Raw genomic sequence first — 23154 nt, forward strand, 5'->3', positions numbered from 1 at the left:
GATCATCACTTAAAAAATAATTGAAACTTGTAATGGAACAAAGGTAAATAAAGCAACAACAAACTCACATAACAAATTGGATTAACCCTACAATAACACCTGAAAGCCAGAAGAGAATTACACATTCCTGGGCATAAATATTATTTACTTTAGTCTCTAGAGTTTTGTGAAAAAAATCTGACATTCAATAAAAATTATAAAGTGCAGAACACATCAAGTAAACATCATACATTGCCAAAAGATAAAATAGTCATCAGGAAAAATTCAGATGTGACACAGATATTAGGATCATCAGATGAGGACTTTAACATGATCCAACAGGGACTTTGTATGGTTACAGTGTTAAATATGGTTAACATGATGAACAGATGGAGAATTTCAATAGATGACCATAAAAAAGCGCTCCCCCAAAATAACAGAACTAAAAAATGTGATATGAGATAAATAATTCCATTAAAAGACTTAGCAGAACAAACTCATTTGAGGAAAGGATCAGCTAAATAGAATGCAGTCCAATAGAAATTCACCAAACTAAAACACAAACAACAAAAATAGTGAAAAAATTCAGTAAAATATCTGGCATCTATGGGACAAAATGAAACAATCTAATATGCATGCAAATTGAATTCCTGATGAAAAGGAAAAAGAGTGGGTAAGAAGTATATTTGAATTGGTAATGGCCAGAATTTTTTTTAAAATTTAATGACAAAAGCACATATCCCAGATGTTCAGAGAAATCCAAACAGAATAAATAAAAAGAAAAACATACCTAGGTACATGTTAGTCAAAGTGCTAAAAACCAAAGGTTAAAAAGAAAATCCCAGAGGCAAGTAGTGAAATAAGAAACATTACATGTAGGTGAACAATGATAAGAACATCTTAACTTTTTTGAAAAATAATGGGAACCAAAGACAACCGAATGATATATTTTAAAGTGTTGAAGTATAATGTACACTTGGCTGAAGCATCCTTTAAAAATTAAGGTGAGGTGCTTTCTGACTTTTGTTTAGGATGTTAGAAACTTTGAAAGAGCATGACTCCCACATATATAACAACAACAACAGAAACCCAGGTCACTATATAATCTAAAATGTCAAAGCTTCTCTGAACCCATCTGAGTCGTGGTTTCCGGACAACCCAACCCACCCAAAGTCTAAGGAAGTCAAGTACAGCTAAGAAGAGACAAGACCTAAGTGGTTGTTCCTCTGGGGCAGATGACAGATTACATACAAACTTCTAATAATTCAGGTAAATATTTACCAAATTGCTAAAGGCTGAGAGTGAGGTGATGAGAAAATATAACCCCGAAGAACCACAGACACAAGGGATATTCTCAGTTACTTGCAGGATCTTCTTCACAGACTTAACCCAGTGCTCAAAAGAAAGACCAGGGAAATCCCCCTGAGATCTAAGAAGGTCCCCCTCCTGGTGCAGGGTTCTGGGAGGGGAACACCAACTACAGCTGGAGAAGCACAAAACTTTACCTGAGTATGTCTCTCCTACCTCTCCAGAGAACAAAGCCTCCTGAGAAAAAATAAACTTCTATTTCCCTGAAGGTACAAATAAGAACCATAAAAACTGGAAACTAATAGGTCCCTCAACTGGGTAATGGATAAACTATGATACAGGCATATAACAGCATATTTTTCTGCAATAAAGAGGAACAGAGTATTAATACAATTACAACATGAATAAATCTGAAATGCATTATGCTAAGTGAGAGAGGCCAGGCTTAAAAAACCACATACTGCAGCATTCAATTTATATGACATTTTTAAAAAGGCAAAGCAATAGGATAGAAAATAAATCAGTGGTTACCAGGGACTGTGGGTGGCAGGACATGTGACTACAACTGCGCACAGTGTAATTTTCTGGGGTGATGAAATTGTTCTGTATCCTGAATGCGGTGTTGGTTATAGATAGTAAATATTTGTCAAAACTCTCAGAACTATATAATAAATAGGGTGAATTTTACTTATATAAATTATGCTGTATTGTAAAAGCTATAAAAAGAAAGTATTAAGTTATAAAGGTGAAATAAATACTTTTTAGATGGGCAAAAAGTAAAAGAATTTATCTCATCAATCTGCACTAAAAGAAATGGTAAAACAAATTCTGTAGGATAAAAGGGATATTTAACTGTTTTTGTTTGTTTATTTTGTTTTGTATATTGACCAGGAATACTTTAGCCTAGCTAAATTCACTTACTAATTCTAGCAATTTTATTTTTGAGGAATGCTTAGGATTTCCTGTATGAACAATCTCGGCCTAATGAACAGATATGAACAGAACCTTTTAGTGTTCTTAGGGATATTAAATTGACACCTAGAATTAGTACTAGCCCTTGCTAGGCTTTAAAAAAAAATCACTTTTACAATTAAGAGAAATAAAAATCATTATACCAAAGTGAACACTGTCACACTTCTCAAGTTGAAGTACTGCCTTATAATTCAAATTAGCATTATTGTTTAATCTGGTAGAAAAACACCTTTAAAAATGCTAATAAACAACCAAGAAAATAAATACTTCTTTTCTTCCAAGTTTTGCTGAATCATTTAAATATGTGTCTGGCCCAAAGTAGGTTTTCAGATTATTTTGGCTATACTTGGAAATTATGTATACCATCAAATAATACATCTCCTTTTTTGACATGTTCGGTATTCCCCAATCTCACCTAACTTGGAAATGCTTCAACAGCAATGGTATTATTGGGATTTATCAGTGTTCTTCTGAGACATTAAAAAAGTCCATAAATAAATCCCATTTTAAAATATACAGTGGGGGTCCCTCAGGCAGCCACTCCCGTGGGCACATGCCCATGAGCTGCTCCTGCCCCACACTCCCTCCCTCTGCCTTTCACTTCCCAGCTGCCAAGATCTTGGAAGGCCACAGACCAGGACCAGTTGTTGTGAAGTCTCTTTTCTTATTATTGCTTTGAAGCTCAGCAAAGAAGGGAAAGCCATTGAGAACAGTCTGTAAAGTTCTGGAGGCTGGGAACTCCAAGATCAAGATGCTGGCAGATTAATTGTCTCTGTCAAGCAATATCTAGATATTACCTGCACTCTGCCTGTCCCCTGCCTGAACCTGGGATTCTTCCAATGAGTGAGTGATCCTGGGTCCCACACTGGCATTGCTCATTTGGTTGATGAAGACATAATGACAGAGTTGCTGTTGGTATCCCAGGACTGCCTGCTTGTCGAGATCCTCTGTAAAAGCTCCATACACCCTGCTGTTGAGCGCTATGAGGAGGTAACAGTATTCAGAGAGGATATTACCTACTGCTGTTTTCAATGAGGCAAGATATAGAGATATCTGAGACCAAAAAAATAAGAGAAATTGGATTGGGGGACACTGAGCCCTCCTCAGGTGACCACAGTTTAATAAGGATTGTCCAAACAAATGTAAGGAGTGAGTGAACCATTCTGTGAAAGAACCAGAGACTACCGCTGAGAAGCTCGAAGCCCTGTGTGTGCTGTGTGGATGACAGGCTCTTGGTGCTCCAGCCAGGCATCAGGGCTGTGCCTCTGAGGTGGGAGAGGCAAGTTCAGGACACTGGTCCACAAGAGACCTCCCAGATCCATGTAATATCAAATGACGAAAATCTCCCAGAGATCTCTATCTCAACACCAACACCCAGGTCCACTCAATGACTAGCAAGCTACAGTGATGGGCATCTTATGCCAAACAACTAGAAAGACAGGAACACAACCCCACCCATTAGCAGAGAGGATGCCTAAAATCATAATAAGGCCACAGACACCCCAAAACACACCACCAGATGTGGACCTGCCCAACAGAAAGACAAGATCCAGCCTCAATCACCAGAACACAGGCACTAGTCCCCTCCACCAGGAAGGCTACACAACCCACTGAACCAACCTTACCCACGGGCGACAGACACCAAAAACAACAGGAACTACGAACCTGCAGCCTGTGAAAAGGAGACCCTAAAAAAAGGAAGTTAAGAAAAATGAGAAGACAGAGAAACACAGAGCAGATGAAGAAGCAAGGTAAAAACCCACCACACATCACAAATGAAGAGGAAATAGGCAATCTATGTGAAAAATAATTCAGAATAATGATAGTAAAGATGAACTAAAATCTTGGAAATAGAATGAAGAAAATACAAGAAACGTTTAACAAGGTCCTAGAAGAACTAAAGAGCAAACAAACAGTTATGAACAACACAATAAATGAAATTAAAAATTCTCCAGAAGGGATCAATAGCAGAATAACTGAGGCAGAAGAATGGATAAGTGACCTGGAAGATAAAATAGTGGAAATAACTACTGCAGAGCAGAATAAAGAAAAAAGAATGAAAAGAATTGAGGACAGTCTCAGAGACCTCTGGGACAACATTACACACACGAACATTCGAATTATAGCAATCCCAGAAGAAGAAGAGATAAAGAAAGGGATGGAGAAAATATTTGAAGAGATTATAGTTGAAAACTTCCCTAACATGGGAAAGGAAATAGTTAATCAAGTCCAGGATCAGAGAGAGTCCATGCAGGATAAATCCAAGTAGAAACATGCCAAGACACATACTAATCAAAGTATCAAAAATTAAATACAAAGAAAAAGTATTAAAAGCAGCAATGGAAAAACAACAAATAACATACAAGGGAATCCCCATAAGGTTAACAGCTGATCTTTCAGCAGAAACTCTGCAAGCTAGAAGGGAGAAGCAGGACATATTTAAGGTGATGAAGGGGAAAAAACTACAACTAAGATTACTCTACCCAGCAAGGATCTCATTCAGATTTGATGGAGAAATTAAAACCTTTACAGACAAGCAAAAGGTAAGACAATTCAGCACCACCAAACCAGCTTTACAACAAAGGCTAAAGGAACTTCTCTAGGCAGGAAACACAAGAGAAGGAAAAGACCTACAATAACAAGCCCAAAACAATTAAGAAAATGATAACAGGAACACACATATTGATAATTACCTTAAAAGTAAATGGATTAAAGGTTCCATACAAAAGACATAGACTGGATGAATGGATACAAAAACAAGACTTGTATATATGCTGTCTATAAGAGACCCACTTCAGACCTATGGACACATACAGACGGAAAGTGAGGGGATGGAAAAACATATTCCATGCAAATGGAAATCAAAAGAAAGCTGGGGTAGCAATTCTCATATCAGACAAAATAGACATTAAAACAAAGAGTATTACAAGAGACAAAGAAGGACACTACATAATGATCAAGGGATCAATCCAAGAAGAAGATATAACAATTGTAAATATTTATGCACCCAAATTAGGAACACCTCAATACATAAGGCAAATACTAAGAGACAAAAAAGGGGAAATCGACAGTAACTCAATCATAGTAGGGGTCTTTTAACACCCCACTTTCACCAATGGACAGATCATCCAAAATGAAAATAAGTAAGGAAACAGAAGCTTTAAATGATACATTAAACAAGATGGACTTAACTGATATTTATAGGACATTCCATCCAAAAACACCAGAATACACTTTCTTCTCAAGTGCTCAGGGAACATTCTCCAGGATAGATCATATCTTGGGTCACAAATCAAGCCTTGGTAAATTTAAGAAAATTAAAATTGCATCAAGTATCTTTTCCAACCACAAAGCTATGAGACTAGGTATAAATTACAGGAAAAACACTGTAAAAAATACAAACACATGGAGGAAAAACAGTATACACCTAATAACCAAGAGATCACTTGAAGAAACTAAGGACAAAATCAAAATATACCTAGAAACAAATGACAATGAAAACAAAAGCCTATGGGATGCAGCCAAAGCAGTTCTAAGAGGGAAGCTTTTAGCTATACAATCTACCACAAGAAACAAGGAAAGTCCCAAATAAACAACCTAACCTTACACATAAAGCAATTACAGAAAGAACAAAAAAAAACCCACCAAAGTTAGCAGAAGGAAAGAAATCATAAAGATAAGATTAGAAATAAAAGAAAAAGAAATGAAGGAAACAATAGCAAAGAGCAATAAAACGAAAAGCTGGTTCTTTGAGAAGATAAACAAAATTGATAACGCATTAGCCAGACTCATCAAGAAAAAGTGGGAGCAGACTCAAATAAATAGAATTAGAAATGAAAAAAGAGAAGTAACAACTGACACGGCAGAAATACAAAGGATCATGATAGATTACTACAAGCAAATATATGCCAATAAAATAGACAGATTGGAAGAAATGGACAAATTCTTAGAAATGCACAACCTGCCAAGACTGAACCAGGAAGAAATAGAAAATATGAACAGACCAATCACAAGCACTGAAATTGAAACTGTGATAAAAGTCTTTCAACAAACAAAAGTCCAGGACCAGATAGCTTCACAGACAAATATTTTCAAACATTTAGAGAAGAGCTAACACCTATCCTTCTCAAATTCTTCCAAAATATAGCAGAGGGAGTAACACTCCCAAACTCATTCTACAAGGCCACCATCACCCTGATACCAAACCCAGACAAAGATGTCACAAAGAAAGAAAACTATAGGCCAATATCACTGATGAACATAGATGCAAATATCCTCGACAAACTACTAGCAAACAGAATCCAACAGCACATTAATAGGATTATACACCATGATCAAGTGGGGTTTATCCCAGGAATGCAAGGATTCTTCAATATACACAAATCAATCAATGTCATACACCATATTAACAAATTGAAGGAGAAAAACCATATGATTATCTCAATAGATGAAGATAAATCTTTTGACAAAATTCAACACCCACTTATGATAAAAACCCTCCAGAAAGTAGGCATAGAGGGAACTTACCTCAACATAAGAAAGGCCATATATGACAAACCCACAGCCAACATCGTTTTCAATGGTGAAAAACTGAAACCATTTCCACTAAGATCAGGAAAAAGACAAGATTGCCAACTCTCACCACTATTATTCAACATAGTTTTGGAAGTTTTAGCCACAACAATCAGAGAAGAAAAAGAAAGAAAAGAAATCCAAATCGGAAAAGAAGAAGTAAAGCTGTCACTGTTTGCGGACGACATGATACTATACATAGAGAATCCTAAAGATGCTACCAGAAAACTACGAGAACTAATCAATGAATTTGGTAAACTAGCAGGATACAAAATTAATGCACAGAAATCTCTTGCATTCCTATACACTAATGATGAAAAATCTGAAAGTGAAATTAAGAAAACACTCCCATTTACATTGCAACAAAAAGAATAACATATCTAGGAATAAACCTACCTAAGGAGACAAAAGACCTGTATGCAGAAAATTATAAGACACTGATGAAAGAAATTAAAGATGATACAAATAGATGGAGAGATATACCATGTTCTTGGATTAGAAGAATAAACATTGTGAAAATGAGTATAATACCCAAAGCAATCGACAGATTCAATGCAATCCCTATCAAACAACCACCGGCATTTTTCACCAAACTAGAACAAAAAAATTCACAACTTGTATGGAAACACAAAACACCCCAAATAGCCAAAGCAATCCTGAGAAAGAAAAACAGAGCTGGAGGAATCAGGCTCCCTGACTTCACACTATACTACAAAGCTACAGTAATCAAGACAGTATGATACTGGCACAAAAATAGAAATACAGATCAATGGAACAGGATAGAAAGCCCAGAGATAAACCCACGCACATATGGTCCCCGTATCTTTGATAAAGGAGGCAAGAATATACAATGCAGAAAAGACAGCCCCTTCAATAAGTGGTGCTGGGAAAACTGGACAGCTACATGTAAAAAAATGAAATTATAACACTCCCTAACACCATACACAAAAATAAACTCAAAATGGATTAAAGACCTAAACGTAAGGCCAGACACTATCAAACTCTTAGAGCAAAATATAGGCAGAACACTCTATGACATAAATCACAGCAAGATCCTTTTAGACCCACCTCCTAGAGAAGTGGAAATAAAAACAAAAATAAACAAATGGGACCTAATGAAACTTAAAAGGTTTTGCACAGCAAAGGAAACCATAAACCAGACGAAAAGACAACCCTCAGAATGGGAGAAAATAATTTCAAATGAAGCAACTGACAAAGGGTTAATCTCCAAAATTTACAAGCAGCTCATGCATCTCAATATTAAAAAAACCAACAACCCAATCCAAAAATGGGCAGAAGACCTAAATAGACATTTCTCCAAAGAAGATATACATATTGCCAACAAACACATGAAAGAATGCTCAACATCATTAATCATTAGAGAAATGCAAATCAAAACTACAATGAGATTTCATCTCACACAGGTCAGAATGGCCATCATCAAAAAATCTACAAACAATAAATGCTGGAGATGGTGTGGAGAAAAAAAGGGAACCCTCTTGCACTGTTGGTGGGAATGTAAATTGATACAGCCACTATGAAGAACAGTATCGAGTTTTCTTAAAAAACAAAAAGTAGAACTACCATAGGACCCAGCAATCCCACTACTGGGCATATACTCTGTGAAAACTGTAATTCAAAAAGAGGGGAAGGGGAAGGGGAAGCTGGGACAAAGTGAGAGAGTGGCATGGACATATATACACTACCAAACGTAAAATAGATAGCTAGTGTGAAGCAGCCACATAGCACAGGGAGATCAGCTCAGTGCTTTGTGACCACCTAGAGGGGTGGGATAGGGAGGGTGGGAGGAAGAGCGATGCAAGAGGGAAGAGATATGGGTATATATATATATATGTATAACTGATTCACTTTGTTATAAAGCAGAAACTACTACACCATTGTAAAGCAATTATACTCCAATAAAGATGTTAAAAAATAAACTATACAATAAAAAATAATTTGGAATCTCGACCTACATTTCAAAGGCTATTTAAAACTTCCAGTTGAATTACAAACTCTAGGAAGAGCTCAGCATGCCAGGTCCTTACAAATCACGATACGTCAAGGTGGAAGTTTATGTTAATCTAATTCTTAACTGAAGGCTGCATCATTTATAGAAACTATAATCACAAAGCTGTCCAATAACAATTCATCGGTCACTAAAGCATTCCCATTTTTGAGCATTCCAGCTTCAGTTTTTAAGAATAATTTTAAGCCAATTGAGTAGGAAAAGGCATTCTCCCTTTATTCCTACTTTTGTCTTTAAGGAGACTTCAGAGCATTGCTCTTTCACAGTCCTACCCTGAAATATGACCACTGCCATATTTATAACTAGTAGCTCTTACTTAAATAGTAATGAGAAAAGTATGTACTTTTGAATTTTGCAATATATGGAAAAGAGGGAAGATGAACATTAAAATAACCTTGCATTCTACCAAACAGTGATATCTACTCAACATTTTAATGCACTTAAAAATATTTCTTTCCAATCTTCATATATATATATATATACACACACACACACACACACATATATGTATATTCATGGAAATTGAATTATACTGCACATTCTTATTTGTATCTTCCATGGAACGATGTGATCATTTTCCATGTCATTTAATTTTACTTTAATGGTTGCAGACACAGGTGTGTGTGTGTGACACTTTTATATCAACATTCTCATATTATTGAACATTTAATTGGTTTATATTTTATGATTATAAATTATCTCAATACCTACATTTTTTTAACATCTTTATTGGAGTATAATTGCTTTACAATGGTGTGTTAGTTTCTGCTTTATAACAAAGTGAATCAGCTATACATATACATATATCCCCATATCTCCTCCCTCTTGGTTCTCCCTCCCCCCCTCCCTATCCCACCCCTCTAAGTGGTCACAAAGCACCGAGCTGATCTCCCTGTGCTATGTGGCTGCTTCCCACTAGCTGTCTGTTTTACACTCTACATGGATATTTTTTTCAATCAATCTCCTTTACTCTAGACTTCTCTCATGCGTGCTCTCACTCTTTCTTTCTCTTCCATTTTAGTACCTAGAACATCACTAGTTATGTAGTAAAAAAAAAAATAATGTATGATATATTGGTTAAATATGTATTTAGCCTTAATTCATTCAAGTACATGCTCTCATATGTTGTTATTTTAATAGATTTCAGGTATCTTCAGCCTAAATTAGTCAAGCTACCAATCTAGTTTATGCTTTCTGTCCAAAAGTACCACCTTATTTCAGTAAACCCTAACAATGCTGTCTCAGCCCTGTGGATGGAAACCAGTCAACCAAAGATCAGTAGTGATAAGATTACATTGCCCAGTTTACAGTTCCTCTCTATTCCTCTGCAGGAAATTGGGCCCTCTCAAGACACTGCTCCTCCCATCACTCCAAAGTGATGAAGTGGCCTTCCTGACAAATGCTCTTTGTGATAGTTTTCATCAAGGAAGTGGAATACAGTAGGGCAATCAAATCAAGTACCTTTAAAAGAATAGGAGAAGATAAACCTAGAAAAAGGGAGAAATAACAAACCACAGATGGTCCACAAAAGGAGAGGGAGGAAGAAGAGGAGCATGGCCAGTGTCGACAATGCAGCAAAATCACAGGCTTCTGCCCAATTTTTTTCCTATGTCTCATAAGTAGATAACCTTAAAATGCTCTCAGTCTTATTCCAAGGACACTTACTTTCAGCCACTTTCCTCCCTGTCTTCATTCCCCAAGGCTCTTTCCTCCTTACTTGTTTCTTGGAGAAAATATTCAGAGAAAGGTGATTAAGTTTAATTATCCACTCTCTAGATGTTTCTGACCGAACATACTGGTCCCAAGTATCTTTGTTAAAACCTCTTCCCATCCAGTGAACAGAACAACAATTTCTTCACATTACTTTAATCACTTTTTTAATGGTCTCCTACACCAACATTCACAAACAGGGCCTCAGGTCAAAAGAACCCCTGATTTTGCACTATCTACAAAATATCCCTTTCTGTCCATGTCTAAACACCCCTAGCTACTTAAACACTATATTTTAATATTTTAATCACTCTTCCTCTAAATTGGTTCTTCCTCATTCCATTTTTTTAATGTAATGATATTTCCATATACCCAACTTGCAAATATTTAGACACAGAGAAGACAAGTGAGAGGACATGATAATAAAAATGGAAGAATTGGCATTCCTGATAGAGAAATTAGCACTTGCATGTCAGTGAGAGGGGGCTGTTGAGGGTGAATATCCCTCTTTGGGCTTCTTTCTCAACCTTGTCAGACTAAACTACATGCAATGGTTTCTGCAGGAGATTGTATTCTCCAAGGATGCAACAAGATACTGCATCCCACATACTTTCAACATAATGTTGAAAATTATCCCAGGTAATAGTACCACCCAGGTCCCCTCCCCTTGATCTGAACTTTTGCATCTGTCTTAAGAGGGGAAGTGACATTTTATCACTTGCGAGAATAAAGCATTGAAATGTCATATACTTCTGCCTTGCTCTCTTTGAATTTCTTCTAGGAAAACCACGCCGTCACATTGTGAGGAAATTCAAATGAGACCACACAGAGAGAACACATGCAGATCGAAGTGCAGGTGCTCTGACCCACGACCAATCTGATGTCTCAGCTAACAAACAGCACCTAGGCCAGACGTGTGAAGGAATATGCCTCCAGGTGATTCTAGTCCCAGATGTTGAGTCACCTCAAACCTTTAAGTCTGCCCAGCCAAGGTCCCAGAGATGGTGGAGAAGAGAAAGTTGTCCCATTAAACCCAATCCTATTTCTTACCTCAGAAACACTATTACTAAGCATAAAAAAAAAATGATGGTTTTAGAATACTAAGTTTTGGAGTGATTTATTAGGAGCAATAAATAACTGACAGCATTTTCCTCTCTCCCTCTTTCTTCCTCTCTCTCTCCTCTCTCTCTCTCCCCTTCAAGTTGTTGTGTTTCCTTTACACCTGTCATCATATTATAAAGAACAGGATCTGGGATGATGACAATAAAGATGACAGCAGGAATAACATCTGCCTTTTATTAAATGCTTCTTGAGTTTCAGTCACTTTGATAACTGCTTTTCATGCATAGTTGACTCTTAAAGGGCACAAGGGGTTAGGGATGTCAACTCCCATGCAGTGGAAAATCCAGGTATAACTTTACAGTCAACCTGTCTCTATCAGTGGTTCTGCATCAGCAGATTCAATAAACTTCCCAGGGTATAGTATTGCACCAGTACTTTTTGAAAAAATTCCGTGTGTAAGTGAACCTGCAAAGTTCAAACCCTTATTGTTCAAGGGTCAACTGTACTATCTCGTTTAATCTTTACAACAAATCTTTGAGGTATGTCTTATAATCCCTATTTCATACTTTAGGAAACTGAAGCTTAAAGATGTTATAGCACTTTCCAAGTTTGTTAATCTAAACCAGACAGGTTTTTTTCACCACAGAATTTTAATTCTGGAAGCAGAAGTATGTAATAAATAAAAACAAAATGATTTCAGATTATGGCAAGTGCTAGGAGGAAACCATAGGGCGAAGTGATAGAAAGTAACAAAGGCTGAAGGAAGTGTGGGACTTAACTGACAGAGGTTGGTCATGGGAAGCAGTTCTGAGAATGTGAAACTGTATTTTGCTCTTTCCAACTCTGGGATAATTTAGAACTTCCACCCAGTTTCAGTTATAATCCTAAAAGCTCTAGCCTTCCTCATGTCTACAAGGGTTCCTCTATTTTTTCTTTTCTCAGAGTTTGAGGATGTTCAGCTCAACATGTCTCCTACTTGCAGTGAGGATTCCTGGAATTTTCTCAACTCCATGTTTTCAGGCTCAAGGTATCATGGGAATAGAAACTAAGTGTTAAAACTAGGTAACTATTTGGAAGCCTCTGGGAGTAATTCTATGAGGGCAATGGGGACAGTGTCCATGGAGGATTGGAGACTAGTCTCTGGTCTCCCAAGCTATTAAGGATCACTTAAACTCTGCTAACTTAAACTCACCTTCTTTTCTCATACCTACTTCCTATGCAGTTCTCTCCAGCAAAAGCCACAGTCACCACAGTTTCCTGGTTCACCTTGAACATGCAGACTGTCACTGAATATATTAACAGAAGTACTAACTGAACAAAGAAAGAATGCCACTGATTAGGCCTAGTGACTTTGTAATTTTTTTTTTTTTTTTTTTACCAATGCCACAGGTACTACCCATTGGGTTAATACTTGTATATATGGGGAATTCTGAGGATCAACACCAGCCCTTCTCCAACCCCCTATCTCTCACTTAAAGTCCCTGGTTGTTACTTACATCTTTAATTCATAAGTTATGTAATGAAGGACAGATTCACATATTTCATTCTCAATATTTTGATCCCAAAGCTAGTTACCCACTTTAAACGTATCACCTCAGCTTTATACCTCTTGTTGCTCACACAATAAGAACATTACATTCAGTTAGTAATGGAACGAAATTACCTGAATGGAAAAATGGTGATGTTAAAAGCAGGTCTGGGATGGGAACCATGAGGGTCTCCCACCAACACGCATAGATTTCTGTCACTAAGCTCATCAAGTATCCCAAATGTGGCCCCAGACACCTTCTTCATCCTGCCCTCCCTCTACTCATGGGCTGATTTTCATGACTGAGCACTGATAGAGACCCCATACGACATAGGTTCCCTTGAACGTGGATCTTTGTAAATGAAACCGCCACACTAACATCATTAATAAATGATAAACAGGAAAAAAAAGTAAGAGGGAGGGAGGGAGAGATGACCAAGCAGAATTAATTCCCTGGAGTCATTAGGATGAATCCCCACTAGTATAACTCCAATAACAGCCCTCTAGAACCCTTGGTTCCTAAATGTTCTTTCTGCCACAGTGTCTTCAGAGAAACACTCGAGAAGCAATCTAAGCTCTGTTGCTACTATTCTTCCTTTAAATTTGCATAAGATTTTTATCTGGCTGACAATTTCAATGTCTCCTTAGTGTCTTACTATTACTTATTTGCATTTGCTCCCAGAAAACATGCAAAGATCCCACAGGATAATATTTTTACTATTTCATAACCCACATGAGACTTTAGGCTTAACTTTCCATAAAGCCATTTGTTATACTGGGACATCTATTGTCAGCTAAGAAAAAGGTCTATCTTGAAGAAATTCTTTAACTTTTACCAGGACCTCTTATTTTCTTTCTACTAAAGCATTAGAGTTAAAACAATAAAAAATAATAACTATCTTTTATGCAACTACTGCATCTCTCCTCAGACTGCACATAGAGCAACAGGCTGAGCTGCTTCCATGGCCCTCTTCTCACACACTGGACTGGTCTGGGAATTCCAAGTGCCCAGATGAGTGAGATGTCATTAAATGAGTCATACGTTGTTGTTATATTAGCAGTCATATACAAGTTTCCATCTGTTTCTATTCACCATAGGATAGAAGATCTGGGAATTGGATCTAGACAATTGTCCATTCCAGACCTTCTCTGTAACATCAGCTTTCCCCTAGAGCAGAGGGGGCAAGCTATGGTCTATAGGCCAAATCCAGCCATCACCCTGTTTTACCAATAAAATCTGAATGGAACATGGACACTCCCATTCACATACATACTGTCTGTGGCTGCTTTCTCAATAAAAGGAGAGAGTTGAAAAGCTGTGACAATGACCGTATGGTCTGCAAACCTAAAATATTATATTTACTCTCTGGTTCTTTAAAGAAAAGTCTATTGATCCCTCCCCTAGAGGCTTTCTGAAGAATTTTAAATCCTTTTCCTCATCATATTGATTTCCAAACAACCTGGTACTTCTCATTACCCAGGCTAACAAAGCTTTCTCTGCTCAGCAGATTTCTCCAGAGACCCAGCCAACTCATGCTTTTTGACCTCTGGAATCTAACCAGTTTGCCATCAACGGGACTACTCATGTTCTAAGTCAGTCTTATTAAAGGAATTTCAAATAATAACCTCAATCAGTCTACTCTGTATTCCTCAAATCCCTTAGATCTCTGGTTTCCTCATATTCCGTAAGTATTGCTTAGAAATACTAAGATTTAATGTCTTCATTCAGATTTCTCTGGCACCTTTTGAATATTATGTTTTTCAAAACAGGTGTATTGAGATATAATTCTCATGCCAAGAAATTCACCCATTTAAAGCTAACAACTCAACCATGTTTAGAACACTCCCACATTTCTGCAACCACAATTGCAATCCAACTTTACAACATTCTCATCATCCCAAAAGGAAACTCTATACCTACTAGCAGTTGTTCCCAACACCTCACACCACCTTAAACCCTAGGCAAACACTAACCTATTTTCTGCCTCTCTAGATAGCCTATTCTGGACCTTCTATGTAAATGTAATCACACAGTTGAAGTCTTTTGTGACTATATTTGCTCACTTAGCATAATATTTTCAGAATTCATCCATGTTGTTGCATGTACCTGTACTTCTTTCCTTTTTATGTATGGCTGAGTAATGTTCCATTGCAGGGATTTCTACATTTTAAAATTCATTCCTCAGTTGGTGGGCATTTAGGTTGTTTCTCCTTATGAATAATGAGGCTATGAACGTGCCATACAAGCGTTTATGTGAATGTGCATTTTCAGTTCTCTTGGGACTATACCCAGAAGGAGAATCGCTAGGCCATATGGTAACATTATATTTAACATTTTGATGAACTGCCAAACTGTTTTCCAAAGCCACTACACCATTTTACATCCCCACCAACTATATAGAAAGGTTCCAATTTCTTTACATCCTCACCAACATTTATAGTCTTTTCCACTGTGGCCATCTTTGTGAGTGTAAAGTGGTATCTCATGGTGGTTTTGAGTTTCATATCTAATGATTAATGGGGTTGAGTTTTTTTCTGTGCTTATTTCTTCTTTGGAGAGATAGCTATTGAAATAATTTGCCTATTTTTAGTTTGGTTATTTTGTCATAACCAAGTTACAAAAGTTATTTTTGTTACAGATATAAATCTAATACTGGATATATGACTAGCTAATATTTTCTCTCACTCAGTGAGTTGTCTTTCAACTATCTTGATAGTATCATCCTCTGAAGGTACAAAAGTTTAAAATTTTGATAAGGTCAATTTATCTATTTTTCTTTGGTTGCTTGTGCTTTAGGTATCATGCCTAGCCCAAGGTGGTGAAGATTCACTTCTACATTTTCTTCTAGGAATTTAATAATTTAGACTCAATTTTAGGTATTTGATCTATCTTGAGGTAATTTTTGTGTACGGTGTGAGTTAAAGTTCCAACTTCATTCTTTTGCACTGGATATCTGTTTGTGCCAGAACCATTTGTGGAAAAGATTCCTCTCCAATCAAATTATCCTGGTACCCTTGTTCATCATAAATTGGCCTGAAATGTAAAGGTTTATTTCTGGACACTAAATAGTATTTCATTGACCCATAGTATGTCTGAGGTGTGAGTCCTCCAACTTTTTTCTTTTTCAAGATTGTTTTGGCTATTCTGAATTCCTTGCATTTCCATATGAATTTTTCAATCAGCTTGTCAATTTCTGTAAAAGAACCAGCTTGGATTTGATAGCTGAACATTGTTTTACATGTTCTCTGTGAAACTTGAGATAACCTGCTGACATCATAAATATCTTAGATTGGATAACTGATGGGGATCAACTACGGTAAGGAGAAAATATTGTTTGGGGAAAGAAGTTTGGGAATGGAAATGCAGAGACCTCTGAGCACCACAGAAAGATTATTGGCACATAGACTGCAAGAGTGTAACTCTGGCATCACTCCATTATTCTAGGAAAATCTTATTTCAACCTAATCAATTTCTCATGAGGAGTTCCTCTTCTCTCTCCCTAGCATCTCACATTGTTACTTCACTGCATTGCAGTACAAATAATAGCATTAGCTACCATGTGTAGTGCCACTTATTCAGAACACGTTGTTTATACAACATATTTAATGCTTACAACCAACTTAATTGGTAAGTAATATTAGTTTTATTGTACAGATGAACATATAAAGGCAGTGGAGAGCTTTATATATTTAGGTAGAAAGTGTTAGAGGTGGGATATGGACTAAACCCATGTAACTCTTAAACTTTTAATCTATATTTAAAATTCCCTCCCGCAAAGTACCCAATTAATAAATGTCCTTGGAATCAATTAATTATTCAAAACTAAATCAAATTTCAGCAGTGCCAACAATTTGTGCTACCTTTCTAAGCTCTCTGAGTCACCATGAAACAAGTCATAAATCCTCAACTTTCATGAAGTTGCCCACCTATCATTTTAGAAGAGCACCTAGAGCTTTACTATAGTAAAGTTATATGATGGCTTGGTTGTGCTTCAAAATAATCCACGGGGGGTGAAATGGGGAAAGGATGTTGATGAAAGGAAAAGCATGTTGAAGATAGTGACTAATATATCAAGCTCATTTTCCTATTTTACCTACTTTTGAAAATCATGATAATGTCCAAAATAAAAGTTTATTTTTTAAGCAGCAGTTTTGAGAGTTTTTATCCCAAATGCATTTGGTTAATAATGTCTCTTTTTCAGAATTAGTAACCTCAGGAAAAATAAGATAAAACGAGATAAAGTAATACATGAGGCAAGGTAAATACATAAAGAACAATAATAGCAACAAAATTATTTCTTTGAACACTGTTTAAAACTGATGGTTCTAGCATTCCATGTCATTTTAAAGGCTCCAGTTTTCTCTCTTTTCCTTGTGTCCAGGTCGTAGCTACCAATGGGCTACATGGCCAGCACAAACCTTCCTCAATCGTGTCCTAGATCCTGAATTATTTGCCTCTGCTGTTCTCCCAAGCTACTCATCAACTTATATAATCACTTTATTGGTCAGATAGAACTTGTGGGGCTCAAGCTTCAGTTTTTTCCCAACACTTCCTGCACCCATGCTCTGTCAAAACTCCCCTTTACTTTCTCTTAACTACTGAAGTGGCCTTGACAGTATTTCTTGTAGACCTTCAACTACAGGGAACATAACAGATCCAGAACCCCAGGTGCTGTGCTCTATAGATAGATACTATTACCTATCTATTATCTGATAATAATAGATCTATTATCTAATAGATAATAATAGATCTATTATCCAATAGATACTAATAGATCTATTATCCTAGTTCATCTGCTTTTCTTGGGATGCTACTCTGCAGGGATATAAAGCAAGTCTATTTCTGGAAGACATGGAATTCCTCTAATAGGCAACTTTGGCTGACATGTTCCCAAGCACCTTGCTAAATCTTCCCTAGACCACACAGCTGATTATGACATTTCCACCCACGCACTCTTCCTTCCCTTTCCCCTTCACTCAGCGTCAGCGCTGCAGTGTCATCTGATGCCTGGCTCTCCCAGGTTCCTCAGGCTTCCTTCCCATTTTCTCTCACAGTTGCTTCCTTCCCATAATAAAAATCCTTGCTTGTTTAATCACCTTGGCACCTGTTTCTTGGAGGACTGTTAGTAACACTACATTGTGGACAGCTTCCCTAACTTCCAGTCACTTTTAAGTACAAGCTCTATGGCTTTGTTTAACCCTTCAGTCTTATATGGTATTTACTGTTTATCTCTTCCCTTCCCCCAGACATCTGCCAAAGAAGTTTGAATAGTGAGGCATTGTATCTCTGTTCTCAGGCTGCTTTGAGAGCCCCGCCTTTGGCTGTTTTGCCCTTTCTTTCACTAAATATTGACAGTAGCTCAATGTTCTCTTTACTGCAAATGTGGATTAGGTATATGTGGGTTCCTTGAGAGGCTTTATCAAAGACACCCCCCATAACTGCCCATGCTGATGAGGTCCACCTGATTCCAGTTCAATTTCTTTCCACTCTCTGCCACAGCTTGAGCCTCTGTTTAGTAGAACCAGTCATACAGAAAGCCTCCTTCTTGAGTGTGGTCCCTACAGGGCAGCTGAAGCTCACCTCCTTCCAAGTGTCCAACAGACCCATAAAACCCCACACATCCTTTTGACACCACAAGGGGTAGAAGGCTGACTGCTACATGGCTGTCCTCTCTCCTCTCCAGGCCTGTTCTCCCCCCATCCTCCTTTTCCAATTATCTTATTGTTCTGTTCAAAAAAGGCACAGATATCATTATCAGCAAATCACTGCATAAGAACACTTCCAAAAGGGAAATGAAATGCCAGGATCATCTTCTCTCTCAGACATCCCTCCTCTCTACGAATTATTCTCTGTGAACCACATTCCCTTAGATTGTAGATGAGGAACACACACCTCCTCCTCAACAGGAAAGGGTAGCACAAGCTACCGGTTTCACTCCCTTCTAGGTGCTTATGTAGAAATTCAACAGAGTTCTTTGAAATATCTACTCTTCCCATAGTGGTTTTATGTAAATGGAATAGAAGAAAGGGGTGGACAGTTGAGTAACAGAACTTATTGGACCATGACTGACTGAGTCTTAGGAAGATGTCAGACTCCAATTATTCTGGACTTTCTTTAGAATAGGGGGAGTGTTTGAAACTTCTCTGCATCAATTTAAGGTTCCCCAAATCAGTTCCAGGACACAGGGAAGTTGCATGAAACACTCTGTGACACTAATTTGCTCCCCTACAAAGCCCAGGTTCAACCCTCTCTGACACTGCACCTCCTTTTGATACTGCCAACACTTAGGCCTATTATCTCTGGCTTTTAATTCTACCTACGTGCAGTTCATTGGAGTTCTCTTTAATGGTGTGTTTTCTGGACTTGCCACCCCTCTAGTTTAACCTAGTAAATGGATGGAGAAAACTTAGATATTTGCCTACCTGAACATACTTCTTTCACCGTTTTTCTTTTTAATGAGATTTGAGCGATTATTAGTTCATCATCTTCTGTTCATCTTATTTGCCTTGCATTTCATTAAAATTTGACACCAGAATAGTTTCCAAATTCAAACATCTTTGTCTTATGACACTCATAAGATATTTTAAAACATCAGTTTCAGAACCTGAACTAGTGGTTTTGTATTCTGAGTTATTCTGGGTGCCCCAGTTACTGCTTTAGGATTATTTTCTTTGTGGAGAAAATGTCTTTCAAGTTGTATGATTCTAATATTAAAGTGTGCTTCCTTCCCATTTTCTTAAGTAATATTTCTCAGTATCTACATTTTCTGAAAGATCACTATGTCTGCTATGTCTGGGATGTTTGTTTCAAGGGTCCAACTCTCACACCTCAGATGAAGCAGCAAGCCTCGCTATGCCCCTATGCTTATCAAGACCAACTATGTCTCTTATTTCCTTTATACTCCATGTGGTCTCAAATATGTCCTCCATATTTCTGGTCTTCCTCAAATGACTAGTTATTTCCCTTTTGTACTATTATTTAGAACTACTAGGATTCAAGAACCAATAAATCCACTTCCACTCTATTAGACCTGGATTCCTAACCTGTTTATAAAATATTATAGGACAGTTGGAAATCTTGAAGAGGAAATGGGGAAACAGACTTTTCGGTACTGTAAAGGAGCATCATTCTTGTCACTCAACAGTCACTGAATATCTGTCATCCTTCCTACTTCATGGAATTTTCTTCCAGTTGAACTTATAAGCACCCCATATAAGTTCAACTTAGATATTAACCCTAGTGGAGTGAAATTTTCACAAAGAGAAAGATAGCAATATTTATAACTCAAAATGAAAAAGATTTTATAGCTATAGATTCAATAGTGATGCTCATGGTTTTATGAACGTTTTAAAATAGAAACGTTAGTCCCTTAGTCCAAAATTATATCTCAATAGAAATCTTAGGATAATTTTCAGTTACCAGATTTGTTCCTTGACTGATAGCTTTCTTTCTTTCTAATGCAATCTTAACAAGTGTTATCTGGAGTCTCGTTCAGGGTAGACTCTAAAATTTCCACTAAGCCACAGCCTACCACTGGAAATTTCCAACTGAGAAAATAATTTTACCACTGATTGTGGTTTTTTTACTCATTGTCTAACATGTCCTGCAAGACCATGTTGGCTGTCCCACCTACTTGCCCCTGAGACACAGCTCATTCCAGATCAGCCTTGTTTCTTTCAAGCACATTCCATGTAAAGGACTAGGAGCTGACATTAGAGCTGTAGTATTCCTTAGTCACCAGTAAGTTTATTTCTCTCCCCAGGCATTCTGGATACTTTATTAAATTCTCCTTAACTTATTGCCTTCCATAACTTAATTTTCATCATTAAAAAGAAAATTGCTGGCTGGGGATGACCCAAAAACATAAACTTATTTTTAAAAACAAACAAAAAAGAGTAATTATAGAAAAAAGAAGAGAGTTGGAGAGGGAGAGGGAGAGAGAAAGAAGTAAGAAAAAGATAAAGGACATGTAGAGACACTGACAGTTGCACTGGTGAAAAAAATTGCCAAGCTGGAGCAGTAATTAACCAGCCTGATATAAGAAGAAAAACACTCTCACCTTTGATGCTCAGAGACAGTGGGTGATACCACCACAGTGCCTCCAGCTCAGGAGTCTCATGTTGGTGACTGAACATCTATAACTTGACTTCCTCAGTTTCATCACTTTCTGTCAACAGCCATGTTTCTGTGTGTGTTGGGAGTGAAGGGGGAAAGTATCAGCTCAGTATTCCCAGAATAAGCTACTTACTGTAAGGAAGTTTTGCCCTTTCCATTGTCTTAAAATATAATGACTAGAGTTTCTACTTGCTTAATTGGCTCAACCTCAACATAGTATTTATTGTATTTTTTCTAGCATATTATTTTAGGAACCGTGTAGACTAAATATGGTACAGTGCAATTTTCTTAATATTTTATATCTGGCAAGAGAACTCGATTTTCAGTGGAGAGAATCATATTCTTGGAAATAGTTTATGAGTTTCATATTTCAATCACTCATGAGGAACACACATCCCCTCAGGATCTCTGTTCTTTTTATGGAATATACTAAAAAATAACCCTAGCTACATCTATTGAGCCCATACTAAGTGCCAGGTAATCCAAGCAGTCGGTTTACAAACATCATCTCATTCAATCTGCAAAGTAACTTCATATAGGAGAGAATAGTAATTCCATTTTAGAGATTGAAAACTAAAGCCCAGAGGCTTAAAAAGGTTACAAAGGTATAACTTTTTAGAGTTTCCTACGTTTTCCCTAATTATCCATTTATATTTTAATACATAGACTTACTCCTAAAAGCCATTTCCCTAAATTTGTCTTTCCTTTCTTTAGAAACTTCAAAAAGTTCACCTAACCTTAAACATATTTCCCAAGTATACAGCCTACCTCACATCTATTTGGTTACTTTTGTTCTTATTTAGCTAAGAAAGTCTAAAGTATAGTAAAATGCGTGTATATGTTCATCATGCCCAGACCTTGAGGATTTCATTTGAAATCTTATTCCTTAAATGAATGTCCTCATCTTTAAAACTCAAAACCACTAATGGCCACAACACACAGCACCAAATATTGGTATAGATAGTAGACAGGGCCATCTGCCTAATGTGGAAATAGAGTAGGTCAGAGGACAAAGAGAAATTTCCTTTCCAGTACAGGGTTGTCTCTGGTCACCCAACCCACAGAGGATATGGAATCTGGCTGTTTCCCATACCCTTTCTTTTTGTTCTCCCTCCATGTCAAACCCTGACATTCCTGATTAATCCCAATAATAATACCACCAAACACACTTTTACCATAATTATATAGTCAATTGGAGTTACTACATAACTACCATTAACTGAACAAGGAAAGTCATCACAAATATGTGAAAATGTAAGAGCAAGAGAGGAAAATAAAAAGAATGCAGAAGAGGTATAAACACTGAGAATAGCTCTTGTTCTAAACAGAAAAGGAAAAAACCCACCAGAAATGTTATCTAATTTCTGAAATGTATGCTTCCCTGTATGTTGCAGGAAGAAACATGTGCGGGTGTGAAACACAGCTCAGTTGCATCAGAGATGAGCACCTTCTGTTTACCATCAGAAAATATACTCCTACGGATAATTCCTACCCCCTCCTCCATAAGGCTTTTACAAATCTCAGATCCTTCTACAACATCTTGCCATTTCTTAATAGGTACATTTTCTCTTAGAGAATGTCTATTATGAAAATCCATTACTAGAAGTCTGTTAATATTTTATAACACAATGGAAAAGTTTATGCTCATCATTCAAAATAATGTGACACTATGGAGTGGGATAGAAAAAATAGTCACACGTAGATTCTCCTTTCTGTGCTCCCTTTCTCTGGCTTATAAGTAAACACTGTCTGCCAAGTCCAAGACATACAGCTCTAGCAGGAGGCTAAGCTGCATTCCTCTTTTTCACAAATGGATCTGTGTATCTGTATGATGAACTGTGGATGGGTTTTCTGGTTTCCATCCTTAACAAGTATTTG

Source organism: Delphinapterus leucas, chromosome 6 (genome assembly GCF_059928025.1).
Source record: "Delphinapterus leucas isolate spDelLeu-1000000601 "Yukka" chromosome 6, BTC_Dleu_Yukka2, whole genome shotgun sequence".
In the NCBI taxonomy this organism is placed as follows: Eukaryota; Metazoa; Chordata; class Mammalia; order Artiodactyla; family Monodontidae; genus Delphinapterus; species Delphinapterus leucas.